This window comes from Nipponia nippon, unplaced genomic scaffold (genome assembly GCF_047370975.1).
Source record: "Nipponia nippon isolate SJK-2023a ecotype South Korea unplaced genomic scaffold, ASM4737097v1 scaffold_1, whole genome shotgun sequence".
NCBI lineage: Eukaryota > Metazoa > Chordata > Aves > Pelecaniformes > Threskiornithidae > Nipponia > Nipponia nippon.
Window position 1 is genome coordinate 136326402 of NW_028262290.1, and position 21265 is coordinate 136347666.

At 36.2% G+C, this 21265-nt stretch overlaps 1 long non-coding RNA gene across 1 annotated transcript in view; it reads right to left on the reverse strand.

Annotated features, from left to right (window-relative positions):
* LOC148057633 (uncharacterized) overlaps positions 1-21265 on the reverse strand; it is a 366117-nt gene that overhangs the window by 59341 nt on the left and 285511 nt on the right. Inside the window, exons 13-17 of the long non-coding RNA XR_015708086.1 lie at positions 21053-21166; positions 12307-12449; positions 10626-10784; positions 1824-2003; positions 179-242 (exon numbers count right to left, since the gene is read on the reverse strand). This is a non-coding gene — a long non-coding RNA (uncharacterized LOC148057633). The remainder of the gene's footprint in view (positions 1-178; positions 243-1823; positions 2004-10625; positions 10785-12306; positions 12450-21052; positions 21167-21265) is intronic.

The window sequence follows — 21265 nt, forward strand, 5'->3', positions numbered from 1 at the left end:
ATAAATGCTCTTGCTCCCACATGCGTGTCATAATGTTCTCATAGCATGGGACAAACAGAGGGCAGTATGACTTGTTGCATAGCAGGGAGGGGGCAAACAAGGCAGATCTGAAGCTGTACACAGCAGATAGCTTTGCTGTCTGGAACTGCCAGTATTTCAGTCTCCCACTTCAACTCACCTTTGTCTGTAATTCACATGTAATGCTGTTGTCTCCTTTATTCTTTCAGAGGTAAAGAGGTTATCTGAAAGTATATTGGGGGCAATTAACAAATCAGCATTCCAAATGGCCGCAAAATTCTGCAGAGTAACAATGACAAATTCCTTTATTGCTTACTTTCAAACAATAAAAAACAATCCAGTGATAAGTATTTGCTAGAACAAAAAGGAAAACAAATACACAAAAGTTCTTGGTATGGGACTGAGCAAATGAAAAGATGCAAACATAAGTGATTCATTTTTCAGGGTGAGACACTTATTTATGATGTCTCGTATAATTAAGATTGTGAAAACTTAAAGATCTTTTATACACTTTACACATTTTCAGCTAAACAGAACTGTTTCTTTAGTGGCTGTTTTATGTGAATGCTGAATAGCAGTCCCTTCTTGTAGCTTTTTTCCTACAGCAACTACTGAAGTCTTCATTTACACTGCACAAATTATCCTTAGCAGCAGGTAGGAAGCAATCAGCAAGGTGTAGCTGGCAATAGGTCTATTTTCATTACAAGATGGAGAGAGCCAGGGGACATGACATTTGTCCAACATAGTCAGGGACGACTCTATTAGGAAAATCGATTCTGGAGAATTGTAGTCTTGCTGAGGAGACACTGAAAGAGGGAATGTGGGAAAGAGTGGTTATTTTTTGTTTGTTTGTGGTTTTTTTTTTCTTTTTCTCATTAGGATAATGTAAAGACAGAAGTAAGAAATAATTTAAATCCTTTAAAAACTTTCTACAATGCCATAAAATGCATATAATTCTCCTGCTCTTGAGTACTCTGAGCATTTCAGACTACATCTCTGTGAAATGATTTCACAGTGACTCATTAGTCATGAAACTATCAGTAACAAATTTGGAGGAGGAAAGCATGAGGATTTGGGGGATAAAAGAGAATCACAGATAATAGAATTATATCACACTGGATACATTTTTCAAGAAATAGTAGAATAAAACAGGAGAGGGAAGGAAACGGGCAAACTCATAACTACCTAACTTCAGATACCAAATTGAGATACACGAATTCAGAAACCAAATGTCCCAGAGTGTCCCTTGAAGGTGATTTCAGTCCCCCAAAGTTCTTAATTATCTTTTGAGGGTGACTGTCTCTCCTTTTGAACTACAATGGCAGGAATTTTCCCCATTATATCTTATTATTTCTTGTTTCAGTTTTCCTTTGAGTAATCACTAGTGCCTCCCTTCAGTAAGCAGGAATGTTGTATGCTTTAAAGTATTTACTGAATGTCTTACAAGGAATTTTTTTTCTAGAACTGTAAATACAAAGAACTCCTTTAAGCAAATGAATGCCCAGCAGGTTGTATTTTGTTTCCTTTTTAAATAATATATTTGGTTGCTACTGGCCTTGGAACTAAACTTCCTACTTTCCCATAAAGTAGGAATAAAAGTATCTTGTTAAGTTTCAGAGTAATAACTCATTTTTTCATTCTTAGTCAAGCAAAATTCCTAATATAGTAAACACTGTAAACTCAGGTTTGAATATAGGCTACAGCCTAGCTAAAGGTATTAAATACAGAAACATCTTGAGAAATTCTTATATATATATATCTTAAATGTAATCCTCTTAAGAACATTAATATTTATGTATATTTACCTGAATAAACCCCTAGAATATATGTGAATAGATGTCTTTTTCAGAGATGGGGAAATGAAACATCAGATTGCTTGCTCAAGAAGTCTGTAGCTCAGCAGGATATTGAACGCTTTTCTTCTGAGTCCTAAGATAGCATTTGAACCACAGGAGCAGCACGCCACCACCTTCAGTGGATTGTACCTTTAATTGAAAATGGAAAGGAAAACACATTAGTCCTCATCCCTTCACACACCATCCACCTTTCTCAGAACCTGACCAAGAGGACTCCGTCAAGCTTCTCAAGCAAATTCTCTCCTGGGGCCTTTCTGTGGGCTAGGGAATCCCAGGTCTTTCCCAGGTACCTGACAGTTAAAGGCTAGAAAATGTAACGGTTAGATGTCAGACAATTGCATAAAATACTAACATCACTTCAGAAAAACTCAAATGTGGTACTTCCCCAATAGGAAGTATAGTATGGCTACATGTTCAACAGAGTAAGAGACATGGACGAGAGCTGCAAAGCCAGGGTGGGGGAAGGAAAAAATACAGAAGAATAGAACCAACACCTTTCTTATCTTCACAGAAAATCTCCAAGTTGAGGCGACTACCCTGAAGTGTTGGCTTGGTCCTGAAATGCTGGTTCACTCTTGATTTTAGAAAAAGAGTGTTCTCAGATCAATTTTTTTTTTTTTTTGTATTGGATGACATGCTTTGCAGAGGGCACTTGATTACCCTTTCAAGCTCTCTGAAATACCATCTAATGTCAACTGCACGTTGCAGAAATTCATGCTGTGAAATATTGGACAATTAAAACACAAAAAATGAAACAGGCCTCAGACACACTGTCTCCATGTGAATTCTGAACAACAAAGAGAAGTCAAGTTCTAGTTTCACCTTTTTTTAATTAATCCCTTTATCCATATATTTTCCTTTAATTATCCTTTATCACAATTAATCTTACTGCCTAAGGCTTCGCATGGTTTTCTTAGGAACAAACAGGAATCACTCACCTCACTTTGCAAAGAAGATCAAACAAGAATGGCACATAATTACCATCCCTTGATCCTCAATCTGCTCATATCTTCAGACTACACTAACTCTTTATGGCTCTATGGAGATACTTCAGCAGTGTGAGATTATTACAGGATAAAATTTCTTGCCATAGCTATACACCAGAAGATTCCTTCACATGTTCCCATAAAATCAGTTGATATTTCACAGGCTAAATTTGCCAAATCTAGAGATACCAGTCAAAAGCCTTGAAAATAAAGAAATTAAACATGATTATTTTGAAATTAAGTGGGGTTTTAAAATTGCTGCAGCCATAGACAAAGATTATGTGTAGGGAACTTCAGCAGCTTCATTCACTGAAGAATGTTCACTCTGTTCAAGAATCTTCAGTCCAACCTCAAATACTCATTCCTATAGGGTATACATTATCTTCTGTGCTCTCTTTGTCACACGAAACAAGGAAAAATAGTAAGAAGAAAGGTGTAGGTCAAAAAAAGTTTTTGAGCTGAACACTGAACTTTACAGTTAATGATTTTCTTGCAGCACTGTATTAACGTAATTCTATGAAAAGAACCAATGGCAGAAAACATAACTACAGCTAAACCTGCTAACCTTAATTTCTATTTAATTCCCAGGAGTAAAGGATTTTATTCTGCACTCTGTGTCTGACTCAGGTTAAAAGCTTCTTTATATTCTTGAGTAGGTGCAACAAATTTAGCTCTTTGCTTTCGTATCTGTTGTGATGTACATCTCTACAGCATTACAATATACCCTTTGTTGTACCAGTTTAAATATCATCCATACATGAAAGGCACTGAAATTATATCGGCAAGTCTTTTCTGAAAGCAAGCAGTGTTGGAACAAAATGAAAGCAGCAAATAAATCCATCCTGCTCCTCTCCAGCTTTCTAAAACTTTCTCAAGTTCTGGGAGATGGGAGAGAAATGAAATTAAAACAATTCACTAAGTGCTTTATTTGCCACCTGCCATTCGTTGAATACCTGCTGATAAAAGCAAGTTTTTTCACTTGCAGATTTGCCCTGATAGACTGGAATTATGAAAGTTTGTGAGTGCTCCGGGAGCCACATGAGGATAAATATAGATTCAATCAAATTAAATCAAATTTGGCAATAAAGAGGTAAAAAGTGAATTACTTTCAGCTTGTCCCAAGGATATTTTTGTTTAACAGAACCAGGATAGTTTATGAAAGCAGTTTTGTCAAAAATGTAGAAAACCTTGTACTGATCAATTCTCCTGTTACTTTGCTATACAAGTCGCAAATTGTTACAATTTTCAAAAGTTATTTTATCCAAAACTTACCATACATTCAGAGATGCTTATGGAATGTCATCTTCATTAAACCTTTTAACTGTCACTGTTTAGGCTATATGTTAAGAAGAAGGTGGTTTATATAGTTGTGATGTAAGTGTACATGACCTATTCTTACCCTTTTACCAACATACTCACTGGCCAATTTCAGTGAATATGACAGAGAAACAGAGATCTCAAGGAAGTTGCAGGTGTGTCTACATTAGTGTTTTATATTAGATCACCCCTGCACTCCTGAAGTGAATGTCCCAGCTGTTCCTCTTTACCTTGCTGTGAGTCACAGAATGGATTTGGCTCCTTCTGAACAAAACTGACTGAGAGATGGAGGTCCAGGAGGGCTCTCACTTCATGGAACTGGACAAGAGCTAACCTGAGGTAACTGACCCCACTCCATTATTTGTAGTGTGGTCATCACATTCTCAAAACAGGTCTTTTGCCTTACTCTTGCTGAGTTGCACTAATAGTATAAGTTACTACATATTTGTGAAATTAAGAGAGAACCTTGTATTGTACAGCATTGAAAATGTTAAAAAGGAAATCCCTCACTAGACATCCAAAAAGATAGTGAGGAGGGGGAAAAAAGAAATCTTTTCCATTACTACTATTGCTTAGGGTTCTCCTTGTGAAGAATTAGTTGGTACAATAGTAAGGTGATACATATGTGCAAACCCAAGGTACCTGGGAATGCAAGATTTGAGCACTGAGTCCAATTGTAATTGCTAGTACAAGCAACTAATTATTACATTAAAATTTTCTTTCTATTTAAATGTGTCTTTTTTCTTCTTGCTGTTTGCCTCATAATGTAACTATAGACAAAAATTGTATGTCCTCACAATGTATTTTTTTTTTAATTAGAGAGCTTTCGTAACTAATTCTCACACTGCTTACTAAAATTCACCTCATCCTACTGATGAAAGATGTTGGAAGAGCTGTTATGTGCAGCATACCTCTGTGTCATAAACCCATATGATCAGACGGGGTAAAACAGGAGTGGTCTGTAAATGCTGAAGTATGTGTACAATTGACAGCAACTATTCATCTGACATTATATGTTAGATCATGGAATTGATTCAAATTCAGAAGTCAAATACATGATGTAAGTTATTTTGAGAACTTAATGTAATTACAACTTCAAAGCTCAGTTATACCAAGAAAAGGCAATTCAACTGTAGTAGTCAATTTTCATTGCTTTTAGAACTGGCTTCTTGCAGATCTGTGAGAGAAGAGCTAAAAATACAGACATTATCTGTACCACAGTTATGGTGCATGAAACAGAAGACTTCTGTGTACACATATAAAAGCATAGGAACTATTCTTGGTATAGACAGAACTGCATTGCCTTTTGAGGATATTAAACACGGGCATCATGTGTAGACAGACATACTGATGCAGATTTTATTTTTAAGTTTACCTGAATACTTTCAAATTTTAAGACCTCCAAGACTTGAGGCTGAAAATAGTGGCAATGGGTACTTGGCACCATTGACAATCAGGGATAGTTTAGAAAAAAAAAAAGTCCGAATTAGCTAAGTAAAGTTTATAAACTGATTTATTTTATGTTAGTATTCTTATGAACCAATTTAACTTGGTTTATAATGTCATCATTTACAATGCCAATAAAAATAGAGCTTTATACTATAACATTGGGCAGAGTTTCATTTTAGCAAAACAGGGAGATGCAACATTGCATTTCAGCAAGTCATTCCTAGTAAAAACAAGGTCATTACAAAGTCATTCTTTCAACAGACTGATGGGAGGCAAATCTAAAATGACCCTGTAAGGATTTTAACTAGCATGTGGTAAAGACATAGTTAGAGTCTAAAATGCAGTAATTTCAAGTGGAACTGGAAAATAGTAATTTCTCTAGTTGAATACTTCAGATCCATGATTGACTCAGTTTCTAAATCTTCCATACTGGATGCTAAACAAAAACTGAGCTAAAGACACAGAATTATTGTTAAACCACCAGTAAGATGTTAATTGCTTTTACATGGACCACACCAAGGATATCAATACAAAAAGAAGTGCAAAATAAATATTTTAATGTTACAAGTTTCATTTAAACTTAAAAAAAAAAAAAACTTATGTAAAAAGTTGGGGTTTTTTTTCCCTCTAATGAAATGAGCTCTTTACATATAAATTATATTGTAATAACAGAGCTCCCTGGTGGAAAAGAGTTCCTTCTCCTGCTGGCAAAAATTAAAATAATCACAGATGGCTAATGATCAAAAATACTGACTGACAGCTCTGAAGTACAAGGCATAGATAATATTCTCAGAGCTACAATTTATTTATACTCAGAACTGGCTTTAGGCACCCACAAAATCTGTGTTCATGATGTCCTATTATAAAAGAGATCTTTTAGCCACCACTGCAGTTTCTGCTGCCAGGGTTTTTCCCTAAGACTAAATTGATCTCGATAATAATTTCACCAATATACTTGTGTTTCAGTGCACCAGTTATTTGCAACAATCTATAACTAGCTGAATTTACTCAAACATATAGACTCCATTATTTTTATTTGCGTTATACTTAAAATGTATATTTTGAGTTCTTAGAAATACTGTGTTATACTTCAGAGTTAATATACTGCAGAAGTCAGTCAGTGCAAAGAAAGTGTCCTGAAACACAGTAGTTTCTCATATTTGAATGATGGTGTACAAAGTGTCTTGTTTCTTCGGTAGCGTTCAAAAACCTGTGAGGAGTTTGGTCTTGTTCCCACTTACGTTAGTTGAAATGTTTAGTTGATTCAGCCAGAAGGGAGGTGAGCTTATAGGTAATTCTGTTTTTCTCAAATGTTTCTTATTTATCATTTCATGGCTCCCTTGAAAAATGTGCTAAACATTTTATAGAGCTGAAACCTATCTCCAATTTCAAAGCACTGGCTGCGTTGTAGGCTTGTGATAGTTATAACTTTTCAGTACACATCCAACTTGCAGCATCAAATGTTTTCTAAGAGAGTGCCTGCCTTTTTGAAGTGTAATTTCTAGCTCCTGTAACATAGATGAAAAGCTGGAGAAATATTCCAGACCTATTTAAACAGTTTGGCAATAGGAATCCAAGTTTAAATACCCCCAAAATATTACAATTGGGTATTGGCAACATTTCCTATGAAAAATTATGTGGGAGTGGATATTTAGAAATGTTGCTACTTCTTTGTGTATTTAACTTTCAGGTACATATGAGAAGACGGCACAAAAAGGGCAAAGTTTCTTTGAACTTCTCTATTGATGTTTTGAAAATCAGCAACAAGAAAACATAAAAAAGAGGGAGAGAGAAAGAGATGCTACTTATGGAAAAGCTACATAAAATTACAGTTCTCCCTGGACACCAGAGAATCCAGAAGGCAGAAACCTTCAAATTCCAAAACTGCAGGAAAACCTACAGTCAGAATTTGCACTTGCTTAGGCTCTGCAATTCATCTCCACAAGCACCACAAACCAGGCTTCATTAATTGCAGAGCTCTCAGATACTTGCTTAATAAACCTTTTGATTTTAAACTAAGCATTAGTTTTGGACACCAGCTAATGATTTTTGTGCTGACAGTAGGAGCCTTGCTGATATGATGCGTAGCCTCAGACTGTAATATTGGTTCACATTCTTTTCATTCAAATATCTGACTGGACCTCTGCTATATGAGCGGGAAGCTCTGGATATAAGGAGCACAATTTATCAACGCAGATGCTGTTATGCCAGGACAGTGTAAATTTTACAATGGCAGGCATGGAGTTGGAGTAATAATTAATGTAGGAACTTTTCCCCATGCAGACAGTATTATTGTAGATACATTGAGCTTGATCTTAAACAAGAATGATTTCAGCAAATAAGTTATATTATTTCATCTAAACACAAGTGCAATTTGTAAGTAATAGACAGTCTGTGACTTACTAGCATTCCAGCAGTCACAAAGTCTTCCTCTGCTAGCTAGCTTGATAATGACTTCTTAGGGCTAAAGCTGGTATACTATGTTACATTATCCAACACAGAAGTCAGTCATCAAAAAAAAGAAAAAGAGAGAGAGAAAAATAATTGCTTTTCGATAAAAGAGGTGTTAGGAGCTACAGGGGCTTCACAAAACAGCACTTTTAAGGAGCATGTATTCATTCTACCCCTTTTGAAATTCAGTTACAGCTAAGTGAACTATCACAAGTAAACTATTTCACTAAACTGAACAACAATAAACCAAAACGAGTAGAAGTACTAAAACGATGCCTGAGGCAACAGAAACTTTGGTGTTAATTTCCATTTCTTTCAAGTGCATTTGATGAATGATGTGACAAAAGAATCCTAATTAAAGTCGAAATCCTGAATACTAAATAAATTAGAAGTGCCACTACATTCATCTTCTACAATGATAATACTGCCACTTCTGCTTCTTCTCTGTGCCCCTTTGCTTACATCTGTTGCAGTAACTCTGCAAAGGGCCAGCACAGATTGGGGAATGGATACTGTTCCCCCAAATAGAGAGATAATAGGACAGAGAGCTTTGTTTCCCTTCATCGCCTTCAATTTACACAAAGAAAACCTATCAGGAGCATTCGAAGTATTTTTAGATATTTATTTTTCCTCTCAAATTACTTAGAACTTGACAAGGAACACTGCACTCTCTGGTCTTTAGTAGCACCAGACAAGTTGCTGTGTTTACGGCCATGAATTTTTTATTTTTGTATTACTGGAGAATCATTAAGTACATATATACTTGGGGTAATATATAATCCTAATGGGTTGGAAGGCAACACTGAAGGGATGAAATTCTATGGCTTGTGTCACACAAGCCAGGCAAGACAATCATAAATGACCTTAAAATCTATGAATCTTTCAAAGAGCTGCCCCATTCAATAAGCAGACTGGAACATGAATTATGACTCCCGAGAGACATATTTTCCCTGCTCCCCTTTTGTTCCAGGGAGCAACTCTGAAATACTTTAGGAGAAGTTTATATCCCCAGTGTGCCCAAGCAGTAGGCTTGTGTTTTTCCATTCTCTTTGCACTCCTTACAGAAAGAGGGCTGGCAGAGGAGGAGGCCCTTCTATTCCCATCACAACTACACTCAAAATCTGCCAATGCAAACAAAAGTGATGCCTCAATGTCTCTAAGTCCCATCTGTACTGTCTAAGGCGTGTGACAAGAGAAGTCATAAGAACAGGCTGTAGTCAATCAAGAACTCCAAGGGAGCCACATAGTCCAATGTCCTAACTTTGTCAGTGACATATAATGGCTGCCTGTTAAAAAAAGTGTAAAAACAAGACAAGCATGTAATGATACTTCTCCAAATTATTCTCCCACACCATAGCAATCCATAGAAAGTTCTGATTTTGAGTGCACACCTTTATATTTAATAGCCTGTGATGTATTGCCTATACATAGAACACACATGACTTGTCCAATACGGTAGAAGACTCCATCCCTACAGTAGCATAGGACACACAACACAGAATGTCTTCTTTAATCTTCTCACAGTGATACCACTCTTCCTGGCTTTTTTTAAACAACATGTTTTCTTTGTATTTTTCTAAGTGAAAGAGACAGAACCTCTCTCTCCTTTACTCTTTTAATTTGAGGTTTTAAACAAGTTTTCATATTTGTTCTATGAAATTCTTTTTTTCAGAGGAAATGACAGAGAATTATCTTAATGAAAAAGATAGATCGCTTGCTTATACCTGTCTGATGTATTTTAAGACCTGATTTGACTCCTAATCTAGCTAGTGAAATTGTAATGGGCTACATTTTTTGAAGTACTGCAAGTAAAAATGCAGCTCGTGTACACCCAGTGTATAATTTCCAGAATTCTTATCAGCATGTGAATTTTGTAGCCCTACTTTTCTCCTATGAATTTTGGATTGATATTTTAGAAAGATATTTCTTGATGCTAACTGTAATAATGATCATTTCAGTGATCACGGTGGGTTGTTGGGCTAATTATTCTATATAGGTAGGTATATATAGATTTAATAAATTGCCTAAGTAGGAGAGACATGCTGAGACATATATTGTGTCATATTATTTAATGAAGTGCCTATCTTACACGTGTAAAACTGAATATTTGCAGCACCAGCTCTTAAATTTTAACTTTGCATTCAGCTACTAACAGTGAGATATTTTATTTCAATTTCACTCGGCAAAAAGAAAATTTTCACCCCATCTGTAAAAATGTACAAGGATAGAACTGATTATTTTACTACTTCTCTCTCGCACAAACACCCTGTGATACAGGCATGAAACCTGCATTTTCCTGTATGCTTAAAAAATTCTTACAGTTTGTCAGTCAAGTATCAGGCTTCCATTTTTCCCTGTTTTTTGACAGACTTTATGTCTTGTGGAACTGGTTACAGAAGAACAAGGTAAGCAAGAGACATTTGAAAACAAATGATTGCAATTTGAGAACTTAGTAAATCAGGTACATGCTTTGTAAGAAAAAGGTGAACAGAAGCAAGAAAGACTTCTCAAAACAGATGCAAGAGAGGAAGCTGGAGATTTAACTTACCTTTTTTCATGTGGTGTTGCATGGTACACTACATAGTTTAATGAAGCCACTGTAAGATTTTCTTTCTTAGGGCTAGACTAGATTGCAGTTGGTCTTCACCATCACTTTGACTTCATTATCACTGACCTTGATCCTTTCTGCCACTGTCTGCTGTGATCTCTAGGGATTAAGTGCCCAAAGGTTATCGACTTACATACATGTATATGAGTTGTCATCTCTGGATTCTTAATAATTGATTGTCAAAGCACTTTTGCACAATGCACCTTGCTTTTTGGGCAGAACAAGTGCCCTTTCTTAACTCAATGTTCAGCTACTTTTCTTTGGGGTATGTGAGTGTCAACCAGGGTGATAAAGCATAAAAATACAAGCTTGTCAGTAATGACCCAGTTGGTAGCACTCAGAACCCTTGGCTAAAATGTCAGAGAAAGCTTTTCCAAGTTCTTATGCTGTTTTTTTTTTTTTTCCTGGGACTATTGAAAAATATAGCATGAAGCATTGTCATTAGGAGAAATCTAGATTTGACTGGGAATTTCAAAGGAAATTATCCTCTTGCAGAGCTAGAGAAGGAAAAGGTATTCTGGTCAGTGTTTTCAAAATTGCAAATGATCTGAAATGAGTTGTAAAACTACTAGTGGGCCAAAAGAATAAAATTTAAAAAAAATTATACCCATAGTCTCTGATCTGAGATTTACGTATTCTATAAACATATATAGGGTTTTTTCTAAGCTTGTTCTTTTAAAAACTTTTGTTCATTTTGAAGGTTAGGAAGTGTTTTTACAGGCTGGTGGTTTTGCCGACTCAGCTAAAATTATGTTTGGGGTTTTTTGTTTGTATTTTTTTGTTTTGATTTTTTTAAAAAGTTGATAAACTGCCCTGTCTTCAGCAGTTTTACTGAAGGATAGATGAATTGAGCTACTGAATTCATGTTTAGATCACTGCTGGTAAAGACCAGATTACATACAACTAGTGTCCTTGCATGTTGATCAAGTTTAGAAAGCAAGGTTAACTAAACACCATCATTTGTTAAATTTGTTGCACACACCAGAAAGGTAATAATAGGTTGCTTAAGACAGGTGTTTTTTCAAGTGGTTTAGTCTCAGAGATGTAGAGGAACATCTTTTTGTTACCAGACAATGTTTTCTGGAGTGACAGTGTGTTATAGTCACCATAAGATAAATCTGTAATGTACTGGACAGAGTAAACTGTTCCTGTTGTGTAATGTTTCCCTATCCCTCTAAAAGCTTATAACATCTTTTATCACAACAAGGGGAAATTTGGATCTTTTATCAACTAGTTCAACAAAGCAATCCATTTAAATAATGTGTCTGGAACTGTAGTCTATGGAGATAATCAGTAGCTTATTAACCTTAATCATAACAACACATTATCACTATTTGGTTTCCTGTTGACTAATTTGCAGAACAATGGGGAAGAGCACACTCAGCACATAAGACTGTTCCTAGTTCTTGGCACTGCATAAATACAGTGACCCTCACTTGAAATGTCACGGACTTAAGAAAAAGCTGTATCATATGATGAAGGAAGAGAGTCGGGGCCGGGGGGGCGGGAAGAGGATCATGTAATCAGAGAGTTAGTTAAAAAGTAAACACTTGTTAAACCTCTAGACAAAGTGAGATCATCATCAAACAGATACCCAGAGCACAGAATAAAGGTCAGTTACCTTTTATCGTGTTTGTGTAGCTTCGGTTAAACTAACAAGCAGCAGCATGTGCTTAAGGTCATAGTTAAACACTTTTGCCTTGATAAATGAGCTGTGCATTCAGTGCTTCCCTTTCAAGAGCACGGCCATATTGGAACTCTGATCTAGACGAAAAAGACAGACATCAGAAAAGGAAGCAATTTACCTGGGGACAGAAATCAGTCATTTCAGATGGTAGAAGGAAATAATAATAAGTAAAATAATAAAATAATAATAAGTCAAAACAACCAAAATGCAGTAGATAAAACTCAAAAATAAAACAGTTCACTTTAATTTTGGGGAGTGAAAGTGCAGAATATTTTTTTTCTCCAGATTTGTCAAAATCACTAAAAATTATTTGTCTTGAGTTATTTCAACATTAAAGGTACACTTCCTCATAGCTGCACACTTCTCATGGAAATTCTAGCTCTTGATCCTGATGAACTTACTATTTCATATGAATGCTACAGATACACCTACTACAAAAGAAGAAATACGGCCATAAGCCTTATGAGAGATTTAGATGTCATAGAATCCACCCTGAAAGGAGTGAAGGTCGATAAATAAACTGCACCTTCTAAGACAGCATACCATGCTATATAACAGTTACATTGAATTCATTCAAAAAAGGAAATTTTAGGGGAATTAAAATAATTAATTTCTTATATAATGTAGGGCTATAACATTTTCAGTCGGACAAAGTGAACACTAGAAAAACTGCAGTATACATCTGAATAATATTCCAACATAAAAAAATCAAGAAGTTTTAGTTTCTGTATCATGAAAATAACTTTCCTAAAGCTGTTTACAAAGTAAAATTCAGGTGACACCACCTCAAACTTTATTAGAACCAGTTCTGCTACAATAAACTGAAGAAATCCCAACTACTCAACCTTCTGCCTTTTCACTGAATTATGCTATCTTTAAGTATATAGTGCAGCTTAATGGTTATTGAGTCACAGGATAGCAACAGTTTCCTTGTGTGATTTGCACTTCACAGAAAAATGTGCAAACTTCAATTGGCCAGTGTTCACATAGACTAAGATTCTGCTACAGGGTAAACTTTTTTATGATGCTTGGTTGTAGCTGTTTCCATGATGGACAGAATGGTAACAATATGTTTATGATTTGATAAGAGTTCAAAAACTGTTTGCTATAAATCACAGTGGTGAGTGCTGCTGCAGCCATGAGGGCTAAAAGAAAAGGTCGTTAGACATTGTTTTTATTAGATCAGCTTGTAAAGTTAAAAAAAAAAAAATAGAAAAGCTTTGGCGACCAACTCTTCTTCAGGTGTCAAACAGAACAAGCAAGGCATAGTATATCAAAAAAATTCTATAAAAAATGGAAGAAGCACTTGTTCTTCCTTCATAACACAGGTTTTGTTCTTTTTCTTCTTTGTTCTTCTTAATATTGGACTAGAATAACGAAACATAGGAAAATTTCTTAAAATATCAAATCAGTTTCAAACACTGCAGTCCATGTTCTGACAGAAGAGTTGAAAGCATTATAAAGAGTATTTTACCAAGAATTTACCTGGCACAGAGCATAATGATTTTGTAATGGAAGTTTTAAAGGAGGAGGAAGTAAAATAGAATGAGAGAGGTAAGCGTACAGTAAAACTAGGAACAGTAACTGAGACTGATGAAGAAGGTCAAATCTGAGGATGCTGGGTAACTAACTGTAAAGTTAAAATGAAGCCTCAGCCAATTATTCTTGCCCAAAACCAAAACAGCAAGGTTTGGGAGAGAGAGAGAATTACTTTAGTGAGACCTCATTGTTTCAATGATACAGATTCACAATTCTGTAAATGAAATTATTGCCATTTTGTCTCATAAATGGTGCCTTTAATAAGGGCTCTACAAGACAAAACTTCTCCACATTTTCCTGCGAGCATCAAAGCTCTAAGCTCTCTCTGCCTGAGAGAGTAATTGTGCCTTTTTCCTACATGTCATTGCCCTATCAGTCCCAGACCACAACTGTGATATTGCGGTACAGTATCTGATAAAGATCTGCAGTGATTTGGGTTCTAAATCTGCTAGGGACTAGACAGAAAAAAACCAGTATTTCACACAGGCCACGGGATAGGATTGAGACAGAAATGTCTCATATGTAGTATACATGAAAAGACAATGATACCACAACAAATTTTAGCTTATCCCAGATAAATAATCTTGCAGATTCAGGGCTCTGGAAGCAAATATCTGTCTACATTTATGTATTTTCAGCTTCAAAATATCTAGTCATACTACTTATAAATAAGCACAGATTCACATTATCTAAAACCGTATCTTCTTCATTTCATAGCAGTGATGAAATTTGCAACTCATTTTATAAGGCTGTAGAATTTGAATTTTACTGAAACGAAGAGTGCTGTGAGCAGATTCCACTGTTAATGTACATATGTTGGTCTGATCTGAAATAATACAGAAAAATGTATCTGACTATGCATTACTCTAGGCAAATATTGTCTATAAACTTAAGCGACTATTTAAGACTATCTAAATGGAAAGCAGTAAGTATAAAAACTAGAATTAGCTTTCTGGGTGTTATTTGGTATCTAACAGTGACAAACTATGAAAACATTTAAGTGTGGAAACAAAAGCTGATCTCATCTCTTATCCTCTTGCCTGACAGTCCTTTACTGTGCATTTTGCTTATGTAGTTGAACAATATCGGTTCATGATAAAATGGCAATGTCTTCACTTAATAAAGAAATTGTTTTTATTCAGTGTTTATGTTGATATCTTAAGTATCATACACACTGCTATGTAGTGACAAGACCAAATGCACTTTGGCTTAGTTTCAATATAAAAATTAGAAGGTGTTGATTTTATTACCACTCTGGCAATATATTTGAAAGCATGTTAATGAGTATTAATGTCATATGCTTAGCCAAAAGAATTCCTGAAGTCAGAGTGCTATTTTCTCTGCTTTAAGGCATTAGTAATAAGGTGTTGAATACATATTTTGATAAGTATTTTATATCCTGTCAGCCAACAGTTGGATACAATTGAAAAATCTACCTACTGTACACACAGACCTTATGCTGTATTTTGGTAAAATAGTAAAGCTGATGACAAAAGTAACTGAATTCCAATGGAATCTATCAAGAATATCCAGAAAAAAACAGAAGCAATTATATTATTCAGCTGAAGAATTTTCCAGTTGTCAAGATAAACATTCTTGAGTTTTTATTTGGATTATTTTAAGAAATCCCAACCAGTCTGAACAATTAATTACATAGAAATCACTATGAAACTTTTTATGTTTCCTTTAACAGAATGTTTTACATTTTTTTCCAAACAATTTTTTCAATCCCATAAGAGACTGAATTCATTAAGGAATTAGATGAGAAATGGAAGCTTCTGTTTCAGAAAACAGAATGGCAGCTAGACAACAGCAAACAGATGCCAATTATTTGCCAGTGTCTGCAGCAGAACAAAACATTTTATGACATTTACTTTGCCTTAGCAAAGCTGCCATTGATGTCAGAGAAGTACCAGTCAGCAGGTTCTGAAAGGAGACTCTATATGATCTAGGATTGCAAATAACTTCTTACACTTTTGTAAAGATGACAAGATAAAAAATACATAGTACTTCGTATAGATTAGCAACAAGGTTAGCTATATTAGCACAATCTAAAATAATACTGTCTTACACTGTAAAACCAGAGTTGCTTAATAAATTAAGTGAAAACAGAATTTGTACTGCTTGGACTTAGCAGCCACAAAATGGGATTTCTTTTTTCACATTGAACAGAGAAGAATTCAAACTGTGCAACAGAAAATAAAACCAATCTTTTGTCACTATATTAGCTATCTTTATTTGGCCTGAGTACATATTTGTAAGGTGGGCTAGTCTTCAACATGTGCCATCCAAGGAACACAGGAGTTGGTGTCACTCTACTTATCTTTATAGACCCACTTAACATAGTATTTATTAATGGAAAATCTGGCCAGCAGCAAATAATTCTCTTAAGCCAGGCCGACACTCAAAACTTTTAGTTTGATTCTATGACAACATTTTTTATCTAGGAAACACTTTAATTAGATGATTACACTGACAAAACGTGGCATACTCTTTGTGGTATATCTTATTTTATCAGCATGAACCATACAGACACAATGCTTTCTGGAGATTAGGAAACTATGCCTGTATCATTCTGCCAGCCAGACCTTTCTAGTACTGACTAGGTATTAGATTAAGGGCAAAGAATGCCCATCCAAAGGAGTGTATCTTGAAGATCAACGCTGGCAATGGAAGATAAGACAGTTGAACGGTTACTTCTTGCACAGGGCTATGTATACCACATGCAAACGCATGAGAATTAATGAGAAAAAAAGTTTGCTGTATTTGTTTACATCCAGTTTTTAAAAGAACTACAGATCATATTACTGTAATTTCATACAGGGAACATCTGCTACCTGTGGCAAAACTGTAATATCTCATGTGCTCCCTTAACTGAAGAGCTCATTGCAATAGTGCAATCAGTTGAGGTTCAGGCATTGTTCAATGGGCAAGCAGTTACACATGACCTACCAAACACTATACTTCACATCAATCCTCCTAGGCCTGACTCATAAAAGAGATGTCTGTAAAGCCCTTTCTAACCACATTGTCTGTGTCTTCTGTTCAACTTGTAGTTTTGGAATCTTTTGTTACAGTGGGCCTATCACCACTCTGGCAGTGACTACCACTTACACGTGTGCAGCTTCAGTTCATTTTCCTCTTTCCACTCTTCCCTCTAAAATACTAACGACTTCAAAGTATTATGACATCCCAAGTATAACATACCTCAACCATCTCTCTAACAGAGTACCTGATGATAAGAATAAATCACCAAGTCTCATTCAAAAAACTATTAGCACAGAAATCTGGTGCTCACATTAACAGTTATTGTTTTGGTGGCTGTGCTTCAAAGAGGTCAAGTGGAGATAAGTGCCTGTGAGATTTTAGCACAGTTTTCTCAGGGCCAATATACATTATGAAATGACTCACGACACAGAGAACAAACTAGTAGCGACCAAAGCAGCTCCAGGATGATTTCATTGCAGCACAGTGCCCAAACTCTGTTAGTCACTATTTCACGGGGTCAAATTTTTCTGCAGTTTTAATCCACTGTTTTTTTATTTCCATGGTGACTGAAATCTGTAAAATATTCTTTCTGGAGTTTTTTTCTCTCTGAACTTACTTGCTCTGCCATGAAAATAATCATCTTCACAGACATTTTCATTATTATTATTTTCTGGAAAGAGGTAAATTATAAACTCAATAATATTGACATGTTTGGCAAAAAAAAAAAATTCACCTAAATATATTAAGCATGTTGAGCTATGACTTTACTAAGAACAGAACTTTTTGTGGGGAAAAAAAAAGGTTGCTTTTCTACTCCTCAAGAATTCAGATTATAAAGAATGACTCTTCGATTAGTACATTTCTTGCAGACTAAGCAAGGGCTAGGCAAGACTCAACTCATCCTCCCTGGATGATGATGAGCCAGCATGTTCTTGAGGAAGAGGGGCTGAGAGGTGGAGGAAGACTTAATGATGTCACAGGGAATATACTGTATTTCTGTGGCCCAATAGTACATTTTTTACTCCTGTGAATAGTTCCACTGATTTCAGGTGAATAGTCCTGCAGGATTAAGCCACTGATGATTAATAAATGTTTGAAAACAAAGCCAAAGCCCCAGTCTTATTTCAAGTCTCAAAGACAGGGTAGTTTCTATCTAACCTAATAGATCAGAACTTCGACTTGCTCATTAGCTGAGAACCTCTGCCCTCCTTATTAGGCCCAGTTCTCTCTGATGAACTGTTAGATGGAAACTGCTGCAATTGTACACAGGACAAATTCCATGTCATTAATGGAACAGGTGTTTAATGATTTGGATGCATCGAGTTTACTCTGCTTCTTAAAAGGTCTCTTCTCATATATAGTAGTGGCTGCGACACCAAGGATCGTTTGCAGAAAAGGTTGGCACTTCCCAGTCCATCAAACCATCAGCTTTATGTGCTCACATGGTGAATTTATTCAGAGAGTTTGTATTGGTTTCTTAAAACAGTGTTTAGGATTGCTATTACTAATACTGTTGAGCCAGTAATTCAGCCTCCACTGAGATCAGTAGGAGCTTTAACTAAGTAAGGCCCACAAAGAATTTAGGATTCGGATCATTAACTATAATATGCAGCTTTCACACAAGAAAGGTTACATTTACTTTAGAAGTTTTATTTCAAGTAAAAGTTGATAAGCCAAGAATGTTTTAAATCATGGATATCTACAAGTAACATTTTTTTCATATAAAATTATGAACAGATGCAAAATCAAGCTTTATCACAGTGAAAACAGTTTATTTGACTGAAGTCACAGAAGCTATATTTGACACTGGACTTTAGCACATTATATTACCTGATTTTATCCCAGCTGCCTTATAGTGGAATAAAAGCCAAACAGCTTGGCAGAATGGAGCCTGGCAAGTTACATGGCACCCTCCCATAAAGGTTACAAGTTACATGGCACCCTCCTCTTCCAAATGGAAGAGGAAAGAAAGACCCCTGTACTGGGATGGGAGAGCCTTATTTTGAAAAACTTTTGCATGAAAATGTAGACAAAAAAAATAAGAGATTTTCCAAGCAAAATTAGGCCAACTGTATTTTAAACACTAAACCTCACTCAAAGACGAATGAAGAGTTGTCATGTTTCTGTTGTAGTTACTAATCTCAGATTTTATTCAGGCTTTTGTGTTAGTGAGAAGGAACTTCGCTTTCAACAGGGAGTGGAGCCATATTAAGAAGCTCAGCAAATTTAGCCCAAAAGAACAAGTTTCCCTCTCTAATGGAGCCTTTTCTCTCTATTATTTTGTCCAGTTCGAATTACAGTTCATTCAGTATAACATTAAATAGGTGCTCTCCAAGCGAGAAAAATTGTGTGCAGAAATGAAGAAACAATCTTCTTTTTAACAGGACACCATCCAGGTACAGAGAGAAGTTTTGAAGGCAACTACTTGAGGTTGCATACTGGTGAAGTGCAATGCACACCTATCTCTCAGTTGCTTCTTGCAAAGCCTCACTGCTTAACTCAAGCTGCTAACGACATTTTAGCCAAGCCATTTAGTCTTGGATGACTGAGGTGTCTCAGCTATCTTCTGATCTACAGATTGGCCATGGTGGCAGCCAGAGATGGCAAGTATTTCAGCCGCTACAGCTAGAGTCATTGATATTCACCTGCCAACAACTCACCAGTTGGTCCAAGAGAGCAAGTTACTGGAATTCTAGCAGGGGAGGCTCCACGGAGACTAAGTGACATTTTAGACAGTCTAGGGGTTTTAATACTTCCCCACAATAATGGCAGATGCAACACAAGATCTAACAGGAGAGAGAGCTAAAATGGCACCATAGACCTACGTTTAAGTATCTTAAATCTGTATCCCTGCACGAGGTCAGGTGACAGAGTGGTAGATATGGGAACTGCACCCCATGATCAATGAGATTGATCAAATGTCATAATCAATGACCTTCACAGTTAAAAGATCCTGCAAAGTGACAGAAACTGTATCCCACATACCAGCTCCTCTGACATCTTTATTTAATAGAAACTATGAGACCATATATATAAATCTTCAGTGTGGCAAAATCTTGCCCTTGGCTGACCCAGCCTGAATTTGGCAAGGTCTAGGCACACCGAGACAGTTCTGTGAGAGGCAGCACCTCAGCTGAGCTGCCAATGAAGCAGTAGCTGGCAGTTCCCATCTGGGTTTTGGGTGTTATTTTTCTCCTTGAAGGTAACACACTGCCTCAAAGAAGCTTCCACCAAGTTCTGAATGCAGATACTTGCCTTTTTGCAAAGCCTAGACCCTTGTTACCCTGGTATTTTGAATTCACTGATAGCAGGAGTTCCTTCTTCCCCACAAATCGAGAACTTGCCTCTGTGAAAGGCAGCAGTTTCCAGCCTTCCTCAGTCTACCCTGAAGTCAGCAGTGAAGTCATGGGGCAACTGTGACAGGCAGATGATCACCTTCTGCATGAACTCAGCGGGAGCAGAGATCTTTCCTGCTTAAAAACAGTATTCTGCCGATCGGCAGCGACTTCCCTCCTCATAGAGCAAAGGGCTCCTTTGAAACCATGCTTTAACTTTGTCATTACTGTTGGTTTTTTTTCTTGCTTATAAACAAGCAGGAGACAGGTTTCTCGTACTGATACGAATTACATTTGTGTGGAAAAGATTCCTACTCCCAGCAGTGTACTTTTGCATATGGAAAAAATATCTTTTTGTTGAATAGAGATGGTCAGCTCATGTTGCCCCTTTTTACCCTTATCATTACCATCCTCTGTCCAAAGAAGAACATTCTTAGACCATTTTTCATAGCAATCATCTCTGTCCTCACTGAAATTTGCCTTTAGAGAATCTAGGATTCTCTTCTTTCCTTCTGTCTTTTTCCAGATCTCTAAAATAAACTTTGTTTCACCAAGTTTCTTGGGCTATGGTTTGGCAGCTGCAATATTTTTTATTTTAAGATGCTCATTAAATTAGAGAAAGGAAAAAAAGTTTATATTTCATATTTACCTTTCTAAATCAAATTTTCTCCTTCCTTTTTTAAACAAGAAAAGACATTATTTCCAGGATGCATTTGCCCTGAAGCGTACTTCGCCAGACCAAATATAAGTGATTATAATCATAGGCCAAATACAAGTCTTCACTCACAGTCTTGTAAATTAGGGTAGAAGAGTAATACCTCATACTTCGTTCATGGTGCTTGATCTCTGGCTGAAATATGCAACCTTTTTCAAAACACCTCTTAATAAGAGGTCAGCATCATCACTCGCATCTTCCATAAACAATAAGTTCCCTGTGAAGGAGGAAAAAAAGGAATCCTCAATTGATAGGAATCACTAAGAGCAATCCCATTTGTAACTTTCCCAGTGTGACTATTTGTGTTTGCTGGTCT